The 18,021-nt window shown below is 36.0% G+C and overlaps 1 long non-coding RNA gene across 1 annotated transcript in view; it reads right to left on the bottom strand.

The window, feature by feature from the left end:
* LOC110357208 (uncharacterized) overlaps positions 1-11,496 on the bottom strand; it is a 108,355-nt gene extending 96,859 nt beyond the window's left edge. Inside the window, exons 1-5 of the long non-coding RNA XR_010475691.1 lie at positions 11,365-11,496; positions 8,064-8,171; positions 2,334-2,410; positions 1,360-1,447; positions 544-663 (exon numbers count right to left, since the gene is read on the bottom strand). This is a non-coding gene — a long non-coding RNA (uncharacterized LOC110357208). The remainder of the gene's footprint in view (positions 1-543; positions 664-1,359; positions 1,448-2,333; positions 2,411-8,063; positions 8,172-11,364) is intronic.
* Positions 11,497-18,021: the final 6,525 nt, after the last annotated feature.

Genomic DNA, 18,021 nt, shown 5'->3' on the forward strand with positions numbered 1-18,021 from the left:
AAGGGTATGCTAGTCTACTTTCTCCTTAGATCAAGTGGGTACGATGATCTTCCTATTTTCTGTTCTCTACTCTTATGATCACCACACAAGTATGTTTAAAGAAACAATGAAGTAAGGTGCCCCAAGGTCTCTGTTTTCACCTGTGCTGATTCCTGACACAAACTCCTGTACACTTTGTGTCTTCTCTTCTTCAGGATTGGACTCAAAGTAATGTGCAATGGTGACATTATCCTACTTTTGAAGTACACAAGTATTCTACTTTCAAAGTAACACAATTTCTGAAGTATTTATTTTTTAAAAGACCTTTCTCCTTCTGTTGCAAAAATTTCCACCTGTAGTTGTCACGCATTGCCTTATGCTGACAGGTCATATATATTTATATTATTACCTTTAATGATCTGCAGTGATCACCATAGACTTGTGTTCAGAGAGTGAGTCAGATGGTCTCCTGCAGGGGAACCTTTGTAGTATGGAGGGGCCCTGAGGCCAGTCAGTATTCAGTGTGGTACCTTTGCTTTAGCTCCAGTCTGAACGACTGCTCACCTTGATTTCTGCTTCCATCAAAGATGACTCCTCCTGTTTTGCTTCCTGCCTGGTCAATTCTGAATCCCAGTTCTTGCTCCTGCCTCCAGGTATAGCAGCCCAATATCTTTTCATGCCATCCTTAAATGAACAGATAGAACAGCTCAAGAAATGTGAGTAGAAAAGACAAGCCTATTAAACAATATTTAAACTGCGTGACTACAACAGCCTTGTTGCAAAATGGAGGGTGTTTTAATATAATCCAACTTTTAGATGCTGTAGTTACAATGGTTAAATATATTTCCATCATTCTTTTTCTACCACATTCGTAGGCAGTTATAGAAAGGTCTTCAATTCCATTAGGGCACAATACTTATTTCTAGAGTAGGGAGTCTTCCAGCTTTACAGGTTTTTAAATATTTCTTAATGAACTAGTTGTAAAATATCAAAACAAGAATACAGTCCCATCCCACCAAGGCAAATAAGATACCGAATCAAAAATGAACTAATTATTTCACAAACCAAACTGTTTCTACAGCCCTTCTGGAAATTCACCCACACTCAATAATTTCCAGAGTTTTAGAAAAGTTTGTAAAACATAAAAGACTCAGCCTCTCCTAAAGAAGGATGGACCCACATGGACTCCCCTCTTACCAAACAGAAGTTGGCAGCTTTTAAATACAGTTTGCAGAGTTTATTTGGAAAGAAAGTGAATTATGCATCCAATATAAATAGTTTTACAGAATATAGACTATAGAATATGACTGTGTCTCTACCAACATATTGGTCAAGAGTAGTATGGAAATTTTACGAGAATTCTTGATGGTTCTGACTCACCATGTGTTAGCTCAGGTCCCATGGTGGCTTTGGCAGATGTAAACTACCATGCAAAGGCAGCTGAACTGAACTCTCCAATTCATGGGCTCTGTGGGTGAAATGAGTCCACATCAGTAACCGGCCTGTCACAGCTCTGAACATGGGCATGATGGGGCTGTTGCACCAAGGGAACAAAGTGAAACCCCAAACTGCATTTAGAGTTTCCATAGAGGTCTCAGTACCTACTGCTTCTACTTGATGATCTGATCCTTTTGCAAGGTAACAGTTGTGAGGGTATGGCTAAGGCTGTATCAAAGACCATGAATGCCCTGAATCTATGGCAAAGAGAAATTACTGTTCCAAACACCAATTGCAATTATTTTGAAAAATACTAGAAAAAAACAAATTAATTTCTAAGGACACAGAACTTCATACACCAACTTTTGTAAATATTTTCCTCATCCTTCCTTCTGCTTCAGAAATAAGTTCTAACCATGTCTTTGTTTGCTACGAGATAAGGAAATCGTGGCCACACAGATATCTGCATAATGGTTCCAGGTACAACTAGTTTGACCTATTGCAATCTATTCAGAGTTTTTCCATTTTCAGATTTCTTACTTGTTACTTTTAATGGGAGATGGAGCTATTCCAAATTTGGCTGTAGTACAAAAAAGCTTTCAGACATACTTGGAAAAGGACCTGAAAGGAAACTGTAAACCACACTTTTAATTCTTTAATTGTTAACCTATATTTTTAGACTTCAGTATTTATTTGTAAGAAGTACAGCAGTCTATATAATAATTTGTAAAAACAACAACAAAACACACCCCACAGAGCATGGTAAGGCTTTGAAGGAAAAAAAAAAACCAAACAAACCTTTATTAATGAAATAACAACTGTGAGACTGAAAAGTACAAACAGGCAATGAAAGCTCCATGAGTTCACTGCATGAGCAAGTGAAATCCAAGCACAGATACTTATGTTCCTGCTCTTACCTTTCCGGCTCTGTATCCTTATTCACCTTAAGGTGCAAATGCACATCTGCTGGGTATTTAGTTATATTACTAGGACACTAAAAGACAGAAAAACAAGTCAAAGACAATTCTACATACCCGATAGACTTACAGGCTTTAAAGTGACAGAAGCAGTGATAAAAAAAAAAAAAAAAAAATCTCGAAAATACTCTCACTAAGATATAACTAGAAATGTATACACTTCTTGTATCTAATGAAAACGTCAATATAGAAGAAAAATACAATAGCAACATTTCAATTTAAGTCTAGATATACTTAACTGAAATCCTTAAAAGTATTTGAACATGTGTATTTTTAATTAAAGAGAAGAAATGATCCAACATATCTAATTTTTTTTTAGTTCTCACATAAAAAATGTCAAGAATTACTTGGAGATATGCAGGCAGGCCAGTAAAGCCCTAGTTTAAGGTATGGCTCTTTCCATTTCCCTGAAGCAAAAATGTTGTTCAGTGATCCACTTAGACATTTGGTGATCAGGTTTTTTGGAGTAAATAAGTAACATCATTTAAGCTAAAAGTAACTTTCTGTATCAAAGAAAAAGAAAAATGGAATCCCCGCCTACCAGACATGTATTTGCTTGTCAAACTGTGAGCCCAGTGTTTTGGGAATATTATTATATTTCCAAAACTCTAACTTAATATTATGAGCAGCAGAGGGATCGTTACATACATTTGCTAGGACAGAAATTGACACATTGGCAAGATTATGCCAGATTTGTGAGAATGCCACTGAGGATTACCAGAGCTGGCTACTTCCCATACATAGGTAGGTTTTATATCTAATACTAACTTAAGATAAATCTGTACAGAAATGAAGCTGGTGCTACAAGAGCAGGGAGTGGTACAGTCTACAGCTCCTTCAGCTAATCACTTCCAATAAAACAGGCCAATTCAAGCTGCTTTTTCTCTTTTTTCTGTTGGGGATGGGTACGGATTACTTCGCTTTACTTCTTAATAAAACACAGCTTTTTGACTCCTCTTCATATATCAGACCATGTAGAAGATTGGGTTAAAAAACACGTAGGGTCTGTTGAGAGAATGCTAACAAAGGCAGCAAGAGTGGCTTTATGAAGAACATTTTTCAAAGCACATTCCATCACAAACTGACATGTTCTCTGTGTTGAAGAGCTCTTGTTGCTAAGTCTGTATTCATGATCACCTTGTCATGTTGCCCTAGTCCTGAGAACAAGGTGAAATTTGGAAAACAAACAAACCAAAGCAAACCAAACAGGAAAAAAAACACACACGCACAAAAAAAAACCCCAGGCCTGGCAATAGCTACAGTGCTCAAAAAACTTAGTCTGAGGAACCAACCACCCAAGAAAAGTGTCTGTCTCCAGGAATATCCACAAGGCAGTCAGAAATCAGAGCTACAGTCAAGCACCACCGAAATCCATACTAAGAGTAAAAGTGGACAAAGAAAACTAGTTGCATCTTTCATTGGTTAGAAAGATGCAAAATTGGCCCAGCAAAATTTAACTCATTTGTCAATTTGACAGAATTCACTTAATAGAAAAATCACACCACACAAAAGAGTCAGGGTTATTCTTTTTCAGAACAGTGAAATTAAGATAGAAGACAGTTCAAATATGTTATGGAGTGCAATATCTACATTTTTCCACTTTGAAACTATATCTTCCTTTGAATTTTATCTGTACCTTTTATTTTTTTGTGTAAAATAATTAACCTCTAAGTATCTGTATTTTTTTTAAGTGAAAAATGTGTTTTGTTTTGTTTTTTTACAATAAACCGGAAAATCAGTAGGTTACATTTCTCCAACATAGCTGGTTTCACAAAAGAGCACATATACAGCAGGGAGAATGGACTCAAGTTGTCACAAAAATTTAGAGAAAAATGTCACTTTACACATTTAAAAAAAAATTAAAAAATGATGACTGTTCTGTACCTCCTGGCTCAGAAACTCTCTACAAGTTCCAAGATGCCCAGAGCCTTGAGGTGGAACTGTTCCGTTTCTCAGAGATCTTCCAGTTAGGTTGCCCAATTCTTAAGTTCAGTTTACTCTCTGTCTCCTTGCCCATTATACAATGTGCTCCAGGAAAATTCTTCAATCTGAATCTGGTTGTCTGTTTTCAGGAAAGAACCAGTTTCTCTTCTGAACACACCTTCCTTGACTCAAAACCCAGCAGCTTGGACAAGATAAATGAGATCTTCGCAAACTTTTAAAAAACTACATAAATATATAGATAATTGTAAGGAATCAGCTCTACTGCCTTTTACATAGCACATAAGCTCTCCAGATGCTGGGTATTTGGAAATGAACATATGTTTATAGACATTTTTCCACATGTAAATACCTTGTACATTTTGCATGAATGCTTGAGACTTGATTCGTCCTTTAATACGTCCTACAGTAACAAAATTCAATAAAGTAACAATCCAAACACATTTTTCATTCCAGGAAATCTCTGCTGCGGATGCTGTTTCTTTCCTTTCCTGCTTATTCTATTGATTGCCCCTTCCACAGTAACTAGAAGCCACATATCTCTTGATACGATGCTTTTTTCTCATTTTTAATAGGATAATTTCCTTTCTCAAATAGTTTTTTTAAAGTTCTACAACATCTAAGGAGGCTAAGAACAAACAGCTTGTAGATTTTCTGTCTATTAGGCATAGGGAGTTTGCTAAATGAGCTTGGCATTCTCCCTTCATTTTTCTCCCTATAATCTCTCTTACTCACATGTAATTCACATATGAAAATGCCTAACAAAAGAAAAAATTGTTAAATCATTGTTCTGCTTTAGATTCTCAATCCCTTGAGTGGTTTCCAGCCCACAAGCACTTCTTTATTCCTTTCATTCCAATTACTATTTAACCATCAAATGAAATAACCAGCAAAGGAAATAAGTTATGCAATATATGGCATTCCCCTGGAAATATTAAATAGCTTTTACAATAGGTTATTTGACAATGCTGAGAAACAGATAGAAGCAATTAGCATCAAATTGTTACTTTTCTCCAAAGGAAAATATTTGTTTAATTCCACCATTCAAATGAAAAGAAAAATTTAATTACAACAGTGTTTTATAACTGCCTGTCTGGATTAACAAAAAGCACAGATGCATCTCTCTGGAGTCTTATTCAATATTAATGTGGAATGTAGGTAAGTTGGTTGAAGAACATGGCACATGATGCTAACCCTTACCTTCCTCACATTCCATAAAGATACTATCTCACAAGCTTTTAAGCTCTACAAACCATAAACACAATTATTTTTAAATAAACACATAACCATCTGAAGATAAGGAAATAAAAATATTAATTTTCTCATCTTTTATATTTAGGTTGCAAATTTAGAATATGCTCGGTCTGCAACAGGCCACATTGCGGTTTTCTGCACTCTATTTCCAATTGTGAATTAAGATTGTATCAAATAAGATATTCACTAAGGCAAGGCCAGTAAATCAGGACTATTACCAAAAGTCCCTGAAAAACATGGTAGCAAGAACAGTAGAATCTTATCTTGGTCTGCAATGAACAAGACAGCTCCATCAAATTCTGTTTCTCTCACAAACAGTCATCCCTGATCACAGAGGGAGCGTTGGCATTTGCCTAACATTGAACAAAAACTGTCATATTGGCAAAGAATTATGAACATGCACATTAACTGGCACCTTATTTCTTCACTCGTGAGCAGGCCAAGTTACATTCAACACAATCTCAGAAGTGCTGAGGGTAATTTGAGGTCTACTGATAATTTTGCTCATCTGTGATGAGTCAGTCATATTCTATTAGTCATATTAGCTAAATAGGTTTTTGCAATCCTTCAAACATGACCTGATACTTAAAGGAGACCATTCTTTTGCTTTAGGTTCAGTGCAAATCTCAGAGACAACTCTGGGGGTGGACCTTGCCACATGAAGAGCAGTGTTATTGACAATGGTCAGTACAGGAACTATAGTACCTTTTAAAATGTCTTTTATAATTAGAAACATTGACGCTATAGGTGTGGCAGTAGCTAGTCCTCCCCTTTTTACTTTTAATTTCAATCTTGCTGTCATTTGTTTGTATTTACAGAAAATCGTTGATTAATTCAGTGTGAATGTTCATTGTGCGGCTGCATTTTCTTACAGAGTGAATAAGAAAATAGAGACAGGTGAGAAAACTACAAAGGGAGAAAAAACAAACAGAAATAGGTTATGAATCTTAAAATTCCTGTGTACAGAGAGAACAAAGAATGAACATTGATTTAATTTAAGGAATGGGATTTCTATAGACAATTCAGAACCTTCAAATACACAAAGGTCTCTTTCAGTGAGAGTACTGGAGTATTCATCCCAGGGCACGATAAATTCAACTCTTACTGTATTTGAAAATTTGATTGAAGCCGGCAGCTTATCGCCATTAGATAATGTAATACAGGAAAAAAACAGGAACACATTAAAAGAGCTGGTTCAGTTACAACTGCAGCTGCTTCCTGTAAACTCCATCTTTTGAATAATAAAATTACTGGGCAATTAAAAGCAATTGCCACTTCTGTTTTCCTACTGATAAACATTATAAAAACCCTCAGAACCACTGCTTTTTCCTGTTTATAACAAAGCTTATGATCATCCAGCAAACTGTTTTGCGTAGGTCACACTGGATTTGCAATGTAAGCTTAAAACCAGAGCTGCAATAGAACTGGCTGTTTTTTGATTACTTCTAAAGACCAAATAATCCATACTGCTAAACCATGCTATTACAAATACAGTACCTTATTGAGCAAGTTTGCAATACACTGCATGGCATATGTTTTTAGTGAAATCTGTTGTCAAATCACGGTGCCAAATTCAGTACATATTGGAATATGTTTAACCCACAGCTAAGCTGAATGGTACGCTTCTCGGCAAAATTTTCCATTTCCAACAGAACAGGTATTGTTTTACAATCTTAAAGTCTATTGCTGAACTTACCTTGCCTGTACATACTGTACCATGCAATGCTGCAGCCCAGTTAGTATAGTATTGCCATTGCTAGTTACAGGTCACAGGCTTTGTGCTGACTTTGTAAGGTCTCTGGTATCAGCCTTGTCAACCTTTGTTTAACTTCTCTTGGCCAGTTTGAAATTCTCTTTTAGCTTGCTCAGTTGTACAGGAATTTTTCCCTTGTGACCTGTTGGCTTTGTATGAGCAACTGGAGCAGGGCTGGAGGCCCTGGGGGGCCATGGCCCAGCCTGATTAATGCCAGCCATCAAAGAGATGCACATTGTATACATACATGTGTACATATAATATCCATATTCCTAGTAACAGACTTTCAACCTTATCAACCAGAGAAGGAAACAAGATGAGTCTTTTGATCCTGTTTGGGTCTGCATGAGTGCTGGATGTTTCTGTCTGTGTTCACCTGCTCAGAGAACTCTATATGCACCTACCGCAAACAAACACCCAGCCTTGCTAATGGCTGGACTTGGAAGCAGAGTTGTGCCCACCTCATCTCCATTGGGCTACCATATCCAGTGACCTTGAAAAGTATCTAAAGAATAAATTTCAGTGCTTTTTTTTTTTTTTAATACATATATATCTACTTGTTCACTAACACTTTCTGCACTTAAGCAGATATATTTTGCAGGAAGTTCTGAAGTTCTGCCTTCTACACATAAATTATTTGCTGCTATGCTGGTTCAAAATGTTTGTGCTGAAATGGAATAGGGCAGTATTTCCACAGGCCAGCTAGTAATTGTGTCACTTACCTGACAGAACACATGCAAGGTAACGGTGATCAGCTATCATCAGTTCAGTAACAAGACCACTTCATCAGCCACAGGCTCCGTCAGAGCATATGTGATAAATTTTGTCACCTACAGTGGGATGAAAGGTAATGTAAAATTTATTAGCACTAGATAAAAATAGAAAATCTTTGGATAAAGGTTTCAGCATGTATGGCATAGAAAAGACTTGCTTTCCCCTTCCATTCCACACTGTAACACATATTTAAAATTTTCAACAGCATTTTCACCTCCTTAGTCTAAAGACTGCAATTTTTCAAACATAAAAAGTGATCCAAAATACAGAGTAGTTGCAGTGCAGATCGATAGGTTTCTACTTCTGATCACAGTACATTTTGTTTACCGACCAACTGACTGATTGAGATAAATAGGGAGCAAAAACAACCTGAAAAGTTTGAGGTGATAGTTAACTGATCACAATAAATAAAAATAAACAGGACTATTTAGGGAAACTGCTACATTGGCAGCTGTTTATATGAGGAGACCCACTGTGAAAATTTCAAAGATCTTTACCCTCCGCTCTGGCTAATATACAACATCAAACTTGGTTGTTCAATATACACAAATATAAATGAAATGAAAATTCGGACCTTAAAACAAAAGAAGATATAGGATTTTCCCTAACAGCCTTAACAGTTAGAAATCTGTAGAACACCATGTGTACTAAAAGAAAAAGGATATATAAGAAAAGCTGCATCTAATTGATGTTATGAGGCAGATCCTTGTTCTATACCTCAGCAGATCTTATCAGGAACTAATGTTGTGAGTGGGAAGCACACGACACCCATCACATGTTACTGGCAGCTGTTTCTTTACCATAGCATCATAGTAAAAAGCGAGTCTGAAAAATCTGTGTTTTCACCAAACTCCAAGGTTACTTCTGCTTCACGTTTCTGACATACTTATGCAGCGAACTGTACATTTCTGGGTCAGTGTAGGACTAAGGTATATATGTGTATTTTTTTAAATACAAAAGATACTCTGCATCACCAGTCCCAGACTTTAAGCTTCAGGTCAGATGGTCACAGAGAGACTAATCTGACTAACATTAGGAAATAAGAAAAATAATAACGTTGGAGTGTGAGGTGCATACTGTAGGATGACCGTGACCACAGAAGTGACTGATTTCTGTACACTGCAAAGAAATGTGCTTTCTATATTGCCCATTTCAAATCAGCAGCTCTCGTCTTCATTTACAGCTAATCTGCCAAAACAGACCACAAAGAAGTGCTGTAAAAGTGAAAACCACTGAATGTTACAGTCATTTTTACAAGCAATATTTAATTTACTATGTTAACATGTTAACAATGGAAGGAAACCCAATCAAATACTCATTGTATTTAAAGAGCTTCAAAAAGATCAATTATCTTTATATGGATAAGAAACTACTATTGATTTCAACAGTGTTATTCAAATTCCATTTAAGCGATGAAATGCACTGCTTTTTTCACCAGAAAGAGTAATGCATTATACTGATGCAACCCAATACTTAACACTATTCAAGGGCACACAGCAAGCAGAGACTAGTGGCTTCTCTATGACAGGGAAATCTGTCCAACATTGATCTTTCTAACTGAATGGAGCTGAAAAGATTTCTTTTTCAGCACTCCTACAAAGAGACTGGGCAGAAATAGTGCATCTCTAAAAGATGCAAGGTAAAACCTACTTACAGCATGTCAGCGATTCTGTATATGGGCCAGACTGTATCCGGCTGTACAGATGTGTTTTCAAAGACAAAGGAAAGTCACTTTCATAGATTCATATGCAACAGTGACTATCTTCTAAAGGAAATTCACTGGTGTCCAAAATATGTCAAAGAAGAAAAAACCCTTGCTGGGCTCCTAATCAAGCCAAACAAGTCTTTACGTAACACCAAAATTGTTTTCTTCCATATTGTAGTGAATTGAAACAGGTGATTTTATGTAAAACCTGGCTTTAAAACCATTCCAAACCTCTCCACATTTGATAAGAACTTAAAGCAAGAGAAAAGAAGCTATTCACGTTTTAAAAGAACAGAGCTAAGCCTAGAAAGAAAATCTGACACAAATACAGGACTGTTTGCAGCATTTCTTTAGTGTCCGCTGACAGCTTGCTTGATTACAGCCCTTTTCTTCAGTCAGAACACAACTACACTCCCAAATGGTTGTGTGACTCTAATCAATCCACCTTGTGTTTACCAATAGAAAAAAATGGGTACAAAATTGGGCTGTAGATTTTTATCAACCTCTACTATATAGAAGGGAAAAAAAATAAAAGTATTGAAACTGATGATAACTAACTCTGTGTAGACCGCAGCATCAGAGATAAGACCACAGAGAGAATCTGAGATTACTAAGATTACCTTGTAAACTTTGATAAACAGTTACCACAAGAGAAAAGTTACCCATTTTGAATAGAATACTGCTGTCTGGGGGAAGAGCAACTAGAACGCACAATTTAAAACAGGGTATTTAAAACTTGTTATATTAAATTTAGACACAAGGGTAGTTTTCAAGTCTGGGCACTTTCAAAATGTAGGCAAAAGCTCATCTCCCCCAAAAGCTCCGTTCAGATGGCCAACTGACACCTAAATCCATAATTTCTGAAGGAAAAATATAGGTAAAACATTCCATGACACAGTGCTCTAGGGGATAGAGATACAGTGAATGATGACAGGATTACATTCTATATCAGGATTGTCTACACATTGCATCTGCCTTTTCAGGTTTACCTCTTTCACCTTTCCTCAGAGTTAAGATGACTTGCCAGAATTTTTTGTGTATGAGGTGAAAATGCTCTATTGAATTTTAAATTACAATTAGTATGCCTATACATTTTCTCTATCTACCTCCAAAGTCCCTTATCTTTGGAATGTAACTGTTTTTACAAATTTTATAAAATTTTCAACATGAAGGCTATGTTGACCTGCAGTTTGACAACATTAAATACTCTCCTGCATAAGAATACTCGTAATAGGGAGGCAGCATTGTACCTCGCTCATCACCACAGTTTCTTGGCAGACATTCACCTTCAGCTGGAGAACTCTTATACAGATGCCAGGTGCTTTTCCCAAGCTCTCAATGCCATCAGAATCCTTCCTCTTGGATTCTTCCTCATTTGCTGTCTAATAAACCTACACTATGGAGTTTGTAATTGTCCTGATATATGTTGCATTTTGATGGAGTGCCCGTAGATAACCCTGTTGTCAATAACAAACACAGCAACAACTCTATGTATGCAGTTAGTTTGATGTGAAAAATGAAAAATCAATATAATATGCCCTTACCGTAGGCACCTGCAGATAGCATCCAATAGAATTGATTAAGTCCTACACAACAGATAATAAAGCCAATTAAAAAACAAATGGAACATCACAGTAAAGCTCCACATTTAAATGCAGTGGTAAAAACAATGGAAGAAGAAATTAAAATAAAAGCTTAGATATGACTAACAGAGAGTAATAATCTGTATCTAGATAAAGGTTATTATTACCCCATAAGAGCAGATTTAAAAAGACATACACAGTGTACACATTTTACTTATCCTAAACACCAAAAGTATAACCTTATATATTGCAGCATATCTTTGATACTTTCTAATTAAATAGCGGTCCATGTATTCATGTAATTCTACTGAGATAGAATAATTTCCTATTGTTCTACTCCTAGCTAATACTCATTTTAGATTAAAGATTTAATGATTTTATAACCTTCAAGCAACATATCTAAAATAATATCAGAAACAAAATGAAAATACAATAAAATTAGCACAAGACAATCTTTAGTGTGACATTTTCTGCATTCTCTCTGATTCTGGGACTCTGGTTTGGTACAAGTTTCCATATTCACAGACACCCCTATAATTATAACTGCCACTTTAAAAGGAAGAATGTGATGAAGAAACAAAAGGAAGAAAGCAAGGGTGGGGCTGGGGAAAGAAATAATATTTTAATTGAGTCTTGCAGAAGAAACATTATCCTGAATGTATCTCTAAAAAACAGCTAATTCTCAGTTTCATTTCTCTTGTCTGTTCCCAGAAGCTCATTCCTTAAAAGCATAAACTGAACAGAATCCCATCAGAATAATCTAGTTTGCATAGGAGATAAGACTGGTAACAACAAATGCCTCTCATTAGCAAGGAACATTTCCAAAAGAATAAAAAGGTCACAGTTGTTTATGAGCAAGACAATGTTATGAGATGCACAAAATTATGAGATGTACAAAAAAAGTCCAGAAACAATATTTTTCATTTTGCTATTATCAAGGAACACTTCAGTCAGGAAAAAAGTTCTGTGTACTTCAAAATAAACTTCAAAACAACAGGAGCAGAAGAAACGCTTGTGTATTTTGTAATTCTCACAGCAACTGTGTAAATCTGTGATGCCACATAATCCTGAGCAAACACAACATGCCCTCACTCATCTATGCAGCAATTTCATGAACAAAGTGCTTCTGAATTAGAAATGTCTATATCTAGCTTTGTTTTATCTCTTTTATACCTGGGTTCTCTTGGTTGTTCTCTTCAAGATGTACCCATTCCTTTGGCCACACATGACACTCTTCCAGTGACATTTCTTGATTCAGATTCTTTATCTGAGCTACACAGAAAGGGCAAGCACAAGACTAGTACTGTTGATCAATGCTCATGGTGGAGTCCTGATACCAAAAAACACGGCAGAGACTGATGGTTTCAAGTCATAACCACAGACATCTTTCTTTTATGTACTTGATATCTTTTATTACACATCTATTATGCTTATTTAATTGGGCAAGTATTTTAGCCATGGTTTAATGATGGGCCAGAAGACAATCAATTTTGTATATCCTTATTTTGAAGCACTCACATTTGATTTCTGTATTCTAAGTGTTTCCTGCTTTGACCATCTATGTTCTACAACAGGGTTTTAGAGGTCAGAACAAAAGGAAGATGACCTGTAGTCCTGAGTAGACTGGACATAAAATTTCTGTCTGGCCAGCTGCTAGTTCTGTTGTTCTTCTCAACAATCAAGTAATTAATTGCACAGATGAAAGGAGTGGCTCGGTTTCAGCCCTCCTGAGCAATACTTGTGTAACTAGAAACCATTTGTGTTTCTTAATGGAGTGTTTTACAACCGAGGACTAACCCTGTCACATGACAGAGTGATGCTGGTATGGAGTGCAACACCAAGAAAACACAGTATAGTGCAAGTGCATCCAGAAAGTGAAGCAGGCACTGAAAAGTTGAAACTGCATTTTTCTAGAGATCTGGAGCAGCCACCACCACTGCTCAGGATACAGTACGTTAACTTGAGCACAATAGTAGAAGTCCTGTTAATTCTACTCAAACACTTCAAAACTTAGGATAAAACAAATTATTTTAACAAAAATTCCAAACTGTCTGAATTTTGGTTTTGTGCAGAAACTCCATAAGGAAAGAGATAAAATGCAATTCTATGTGACACATACATTTCTTTTGAAAAGATACAAGTGACAATTCTCACATGGTCTTGAGAGGAAGTTGCCTAATGAATAGCGAAAGCTCTTTAATGTTAATGAAAAAATGCTGTCTGACTCTTCTTCAGACACCATCTTTCACTGTCTGACTATCACCTTTTCAGTTGCCTCAATTCCCTCATCGGAAAGAACAGCTGAGCTTGTCAGCAGTCTAGTTGCAATGTGAGAGATTAGCTGAATTGCTCCCATTAGAGTTAATGAAGTTACCTACTAAATCCCTACATGTTGGGTTGTCAAGTTTTTCTTAAGTAATAATATCCTTGCAAGCTCCCAGTTACCAAAGGTTTAAAATGGATGGTCTGTTTTTTTTTTTTCTTTATACTAGACAAAAATGAAGTCTTTCCTTTGATATTTTAAAAATCTCTCTACCTCACACCTTTTTTGAATAGAAGAATTTTCAAGGGCTTAGTGGATATTGTGATGACATCCAAACAGCGTAAGAACAGATGATATCTTTCAGTGATTTGCTGGAGAATTTTACTAGTAGAATAACATGCAAAACTATTGGAAAAATCTTCTCTGGGTTTCTCTATCCCACATGCACGTATGTATCAAATCGTACTGACATTTTAGGTAATATGTACAAAAGAAAGCAGCAGACTTTGAATTAGCATACTGTCTTCCTGATAAGGAAGAATAAGGAATCTTATCTTTCTTGTTGTGTATCTACAGAAATTAAACTTTTCCTACTAACTTTAAATCTCTAATAGCCATACGTAGCAAGTCCATCTGTTTTTACTAAATTTGACTCTGAAACACTTCTATGCATACATTAATTACACATTGATCTTGAACATATTCTTGCATATGCAAATATTTAAGTGGAGCTCTGTGGGACAATCTCTTATATGGTAATTAGTGGTTTGAAGAGCTCTGAAAATAGTCTTGTTGTGATAGCAAGGACAAAAGACTTTTCAGAACATTCACAGGTTTTTTTTTACTGGGTCTCAATAAAGGAATTATCAATGCAGTAAACAGAGAAGGGAATATAAAATTGTGTCTATGGCAACCATATTATTATCTCTCACTAGTTTCTATGCATACGGCTTTTCAATAGATTCTAGAATTCACACTCATTTTTCCTGTACATGGATCAATTAAAATATATCTCTGAACTATGACTTTACTTCAGAATTGCTATCCACTACAAAACTGGATCCGTACATTCTCATCTGAAAAGGAGTCCAGTCAGTCTTTCCAGGAACAAAAAAGAAGGAAAAACAATCTCCACTGAGCTAATTACTTCCTAGAAAGTTTCTGCTATTGTTGCTATCTGGCACCAAACTCTGATACTTACAGACAATTATTATGAGAGGAAAACCCAGGGAAAAGAAGAAAGGGACAAAGAATGAAGTTGTTCACTAATCTGCAGAAATTCAAAAGCAGGGTGGGGGAAAGTCACAGTGCAAGGCTTTGAGGATGAGCCTGCAAAGTCAAGCAACAAAGTAGTTTGGTGCTGTGGGCTGAAAGCGTCTGCTGTTGATTCTTCCCAATTCTACTGTTAAATATTGGGTCTTCTAAGTTCTTTTTCTAAACAATTAAGATATGAATTTGCCTCAGCAATAGTCATCAGAGTCTACAGGTTCTCTGTGCATGTTGTCTTTCCTCCCACATTCAAGGTTAGCTCTGCAGAAAACAGGACATGAAATCACATGTGAAACACAGTGGACTTAATCTATGCTGACAGGGTCGAGGTCATGCAAATCTAAAGCATTTTTAACATACTAGAGTTATGTTCACAGATCAACCATGCAGTGTGTGTGGCACAGATTCTAGTGTCTACTGGACACAAAGTACACAATTTAAATGCATTCCATAACATACATACAGGGGGTGGCTGCCTTTTTTTATTTTTTAAAGGAAAGTTAAGCAATAGTGCTGTAGCAATTTTATTTTTTGAGAAGATGAAATCTCATTGTCTATGTTCCCTTCTATGAATATAAATTTAATTTCTAAATTTCATTTAAATAAAGCATGTTGTTGCCTTTTTTTTTTTTTTAATTAATCACAAAAGCAGTATAAGTGCTATCTAAAATAAAACCAAACTGTTTTGGATTCCAGGGACAAAAAGCTGGCTGTAATATCCAGATTTACTGCTGCTGATACAGTGAGATGTTGCATTACAGCGGCACACAACAAATAAAAGGTAATTTTAAATATTAAAAGTGTTAGTTCATTTGCAGGTCTTGCTTCACTCATACTTGTCACAAGACACTTCCTACATTGGCATTTAAGATTATGAAAATAAGAATTAGATATAATAAATAAAACATATTTAAAAGAAGAGTTTGCAGGTTACTACAGGAATGAAAGAATGCATTATTTTCATGCAATAATTCAATAGCGTAAGGCTGCCAACCTGCCATAGAAATTCCTTTAACTTGTCATAAATGTTTACAGTCTATTCTCAGTGAGCTACTGATTTCAAGCTCATTTTCTCTAAAGAATTTTCTAGACACCTTTCGAGCATTTTTTTTTTCTGTGGTGAGCTCTGAGCACAGCTAAACCCTTATCTAGATCTACCCTGATAAAAATATTAGAACCTTTCAGGTGCTTTCAGTTAATGATTTCTTAAAGGAGGGGACAGAGCAGGAATCAATGACTTCACCAGCTTTCAGAGTCTCCCCTTTTGCATCTTTTCTATCCCCTTAGAAACATGATGCAATTCTTTTCAACTTCAGTGTTACAAAACAAATCCTGTCAGCCCCCAAACCATATAGAGAGTTAAATCTTTACTGTTATAAAGTCTCCATAGACTTATCAACATATAATAAAAAATGACAGTTAGAACAGTTTTAATACACTTCAATCCTCTGCCTACCTCTCTCCTCTGCTGGGTACTGTTTTAAAACATGTTCCTTATCCTAGGCTTCCATTTACATGCCTCTATGAGCAGCAGACTAGTCTCCTACCTGTCCTCCACATAAATGGATTAAGTTTCACATGAAGAGAGATCCCCAGGTAGGTGTTAGAAAAGCTGTAAGCAGTTGCATGAGATGAGATAGGAGTGGAAACGTAATTCTCCTGCTCCTGACAGCAAAAGCACCAACTCTCTGCAGCATTTATTTTGAGTCCCAAAGAAAAGACCCTTTTAACTTGTCGCATCTTTTATTCAGGAACTCATTCTCTACTAAGTATTAAAAGTCAGTAGGGTGTGAGGATTTGTTCCAAGGCTTGCGGAGTTATTACTTACGCAAAGGAGATGCAGATCACTTCTGCTGAGTAATGTCATTGGGGATGTTTGAAATTCAAACGCATCTTACCCCCACCCAGCACACAGAGGCCATCATGTTTCTTGCTTTTAGTTACTCACCCCATCCTATTTAATAACTGGTTGAATAATAACTATTCAACATATTTTCAGGCAAAAATTATCAAGGCTGAAGTATGTTTTCATTTGGGGTGTTTCGCTATTATATTACATTATATATGTCATACACATGTAATGTCTCATATTTCTTACTCTTGGAGCCCTCCAGAGACCTCATATAATGGAAAATCTATTGGCAGAGTAAAATCAGAACTTTTTCCTAAGTATATTTATAGCATCTCTTTCTCACATACTAAGAAATAACAAGTTTACACATTTATGGATAGAACTGCATTACATGTGAAAAAAGATAGTTTTCTTTCTTGTGAACACCCACACTAATGAACAAATCCTCTGTAACAGATTATATCAATTCTCAGTGACTCACTGTTTTGCAAACTCAACTGCAAAGTTCCCACCCCTGGCTCTTCTACAGTATCAGCTCTGTTTACAATGAACAAAAACCAATGTCTCCCATGGTTCTGAAAAAAATCATGTTCAAAATAATAAGATCAAAACATCACATTTAATAATTGCGTTATTACAAAATATACCTGTTTAGATGTCAGCAGAAAGTTCAGATGTAATGATGTCCCTCTTCAAAGCAAGTTACTTTGTATAACCAGGGAAAAAGAGCGTTTGGAGACATAATGGTACAAAACCAGACTGACATGAATATTTCACTATGGTACCTAGCAAGCAAACAAATTAAATATGACTTACATCAATTTATTCAATTTATCAATGTTTAGTCATTACTCCTCATTTCCTGTCAAGCACAATAATATTAACAATAATAATAATGTCAATGTTAACATTCAGATTGGAACTATTTATCATGGTCCTATACTGGCTACTGAAAAAAGCATACTAAGAAAAATTATCAAAATATATGACTCTTGTAGGTCTCTCTTTAACTGAATAGAGAACAATCTACACATGGGAGACACAACTTTTCTTTAACTGTAAAGCAAACCTTCAGAAGATTTCTTATAATACAGATGTTAACTGAGTTACACCGTGTTTGCATTTGTCTGCTTTATATAATAGAGCGTTACAATGCCCCTCAAAGACATCACATGTCTAACTCTCATACTTTGGTACTTAAATCATAGCAAATTTGGTCAGTCAGGCAATTATT

This window comes from Columba livia, chromosome 12 (assembly GCF_036013475.1).
Source record: "Columba livia isolate bColLiv1 breed racing homer chromosome 12, bColLiv1.pat.W.v2, whole genome shotgun sequence".
NCBI classification, from domain to species: Eukaryota; Metazoa; Chordata; class Aves; order Columbiformes; family Columbidae; genus Columba; species Columba livia.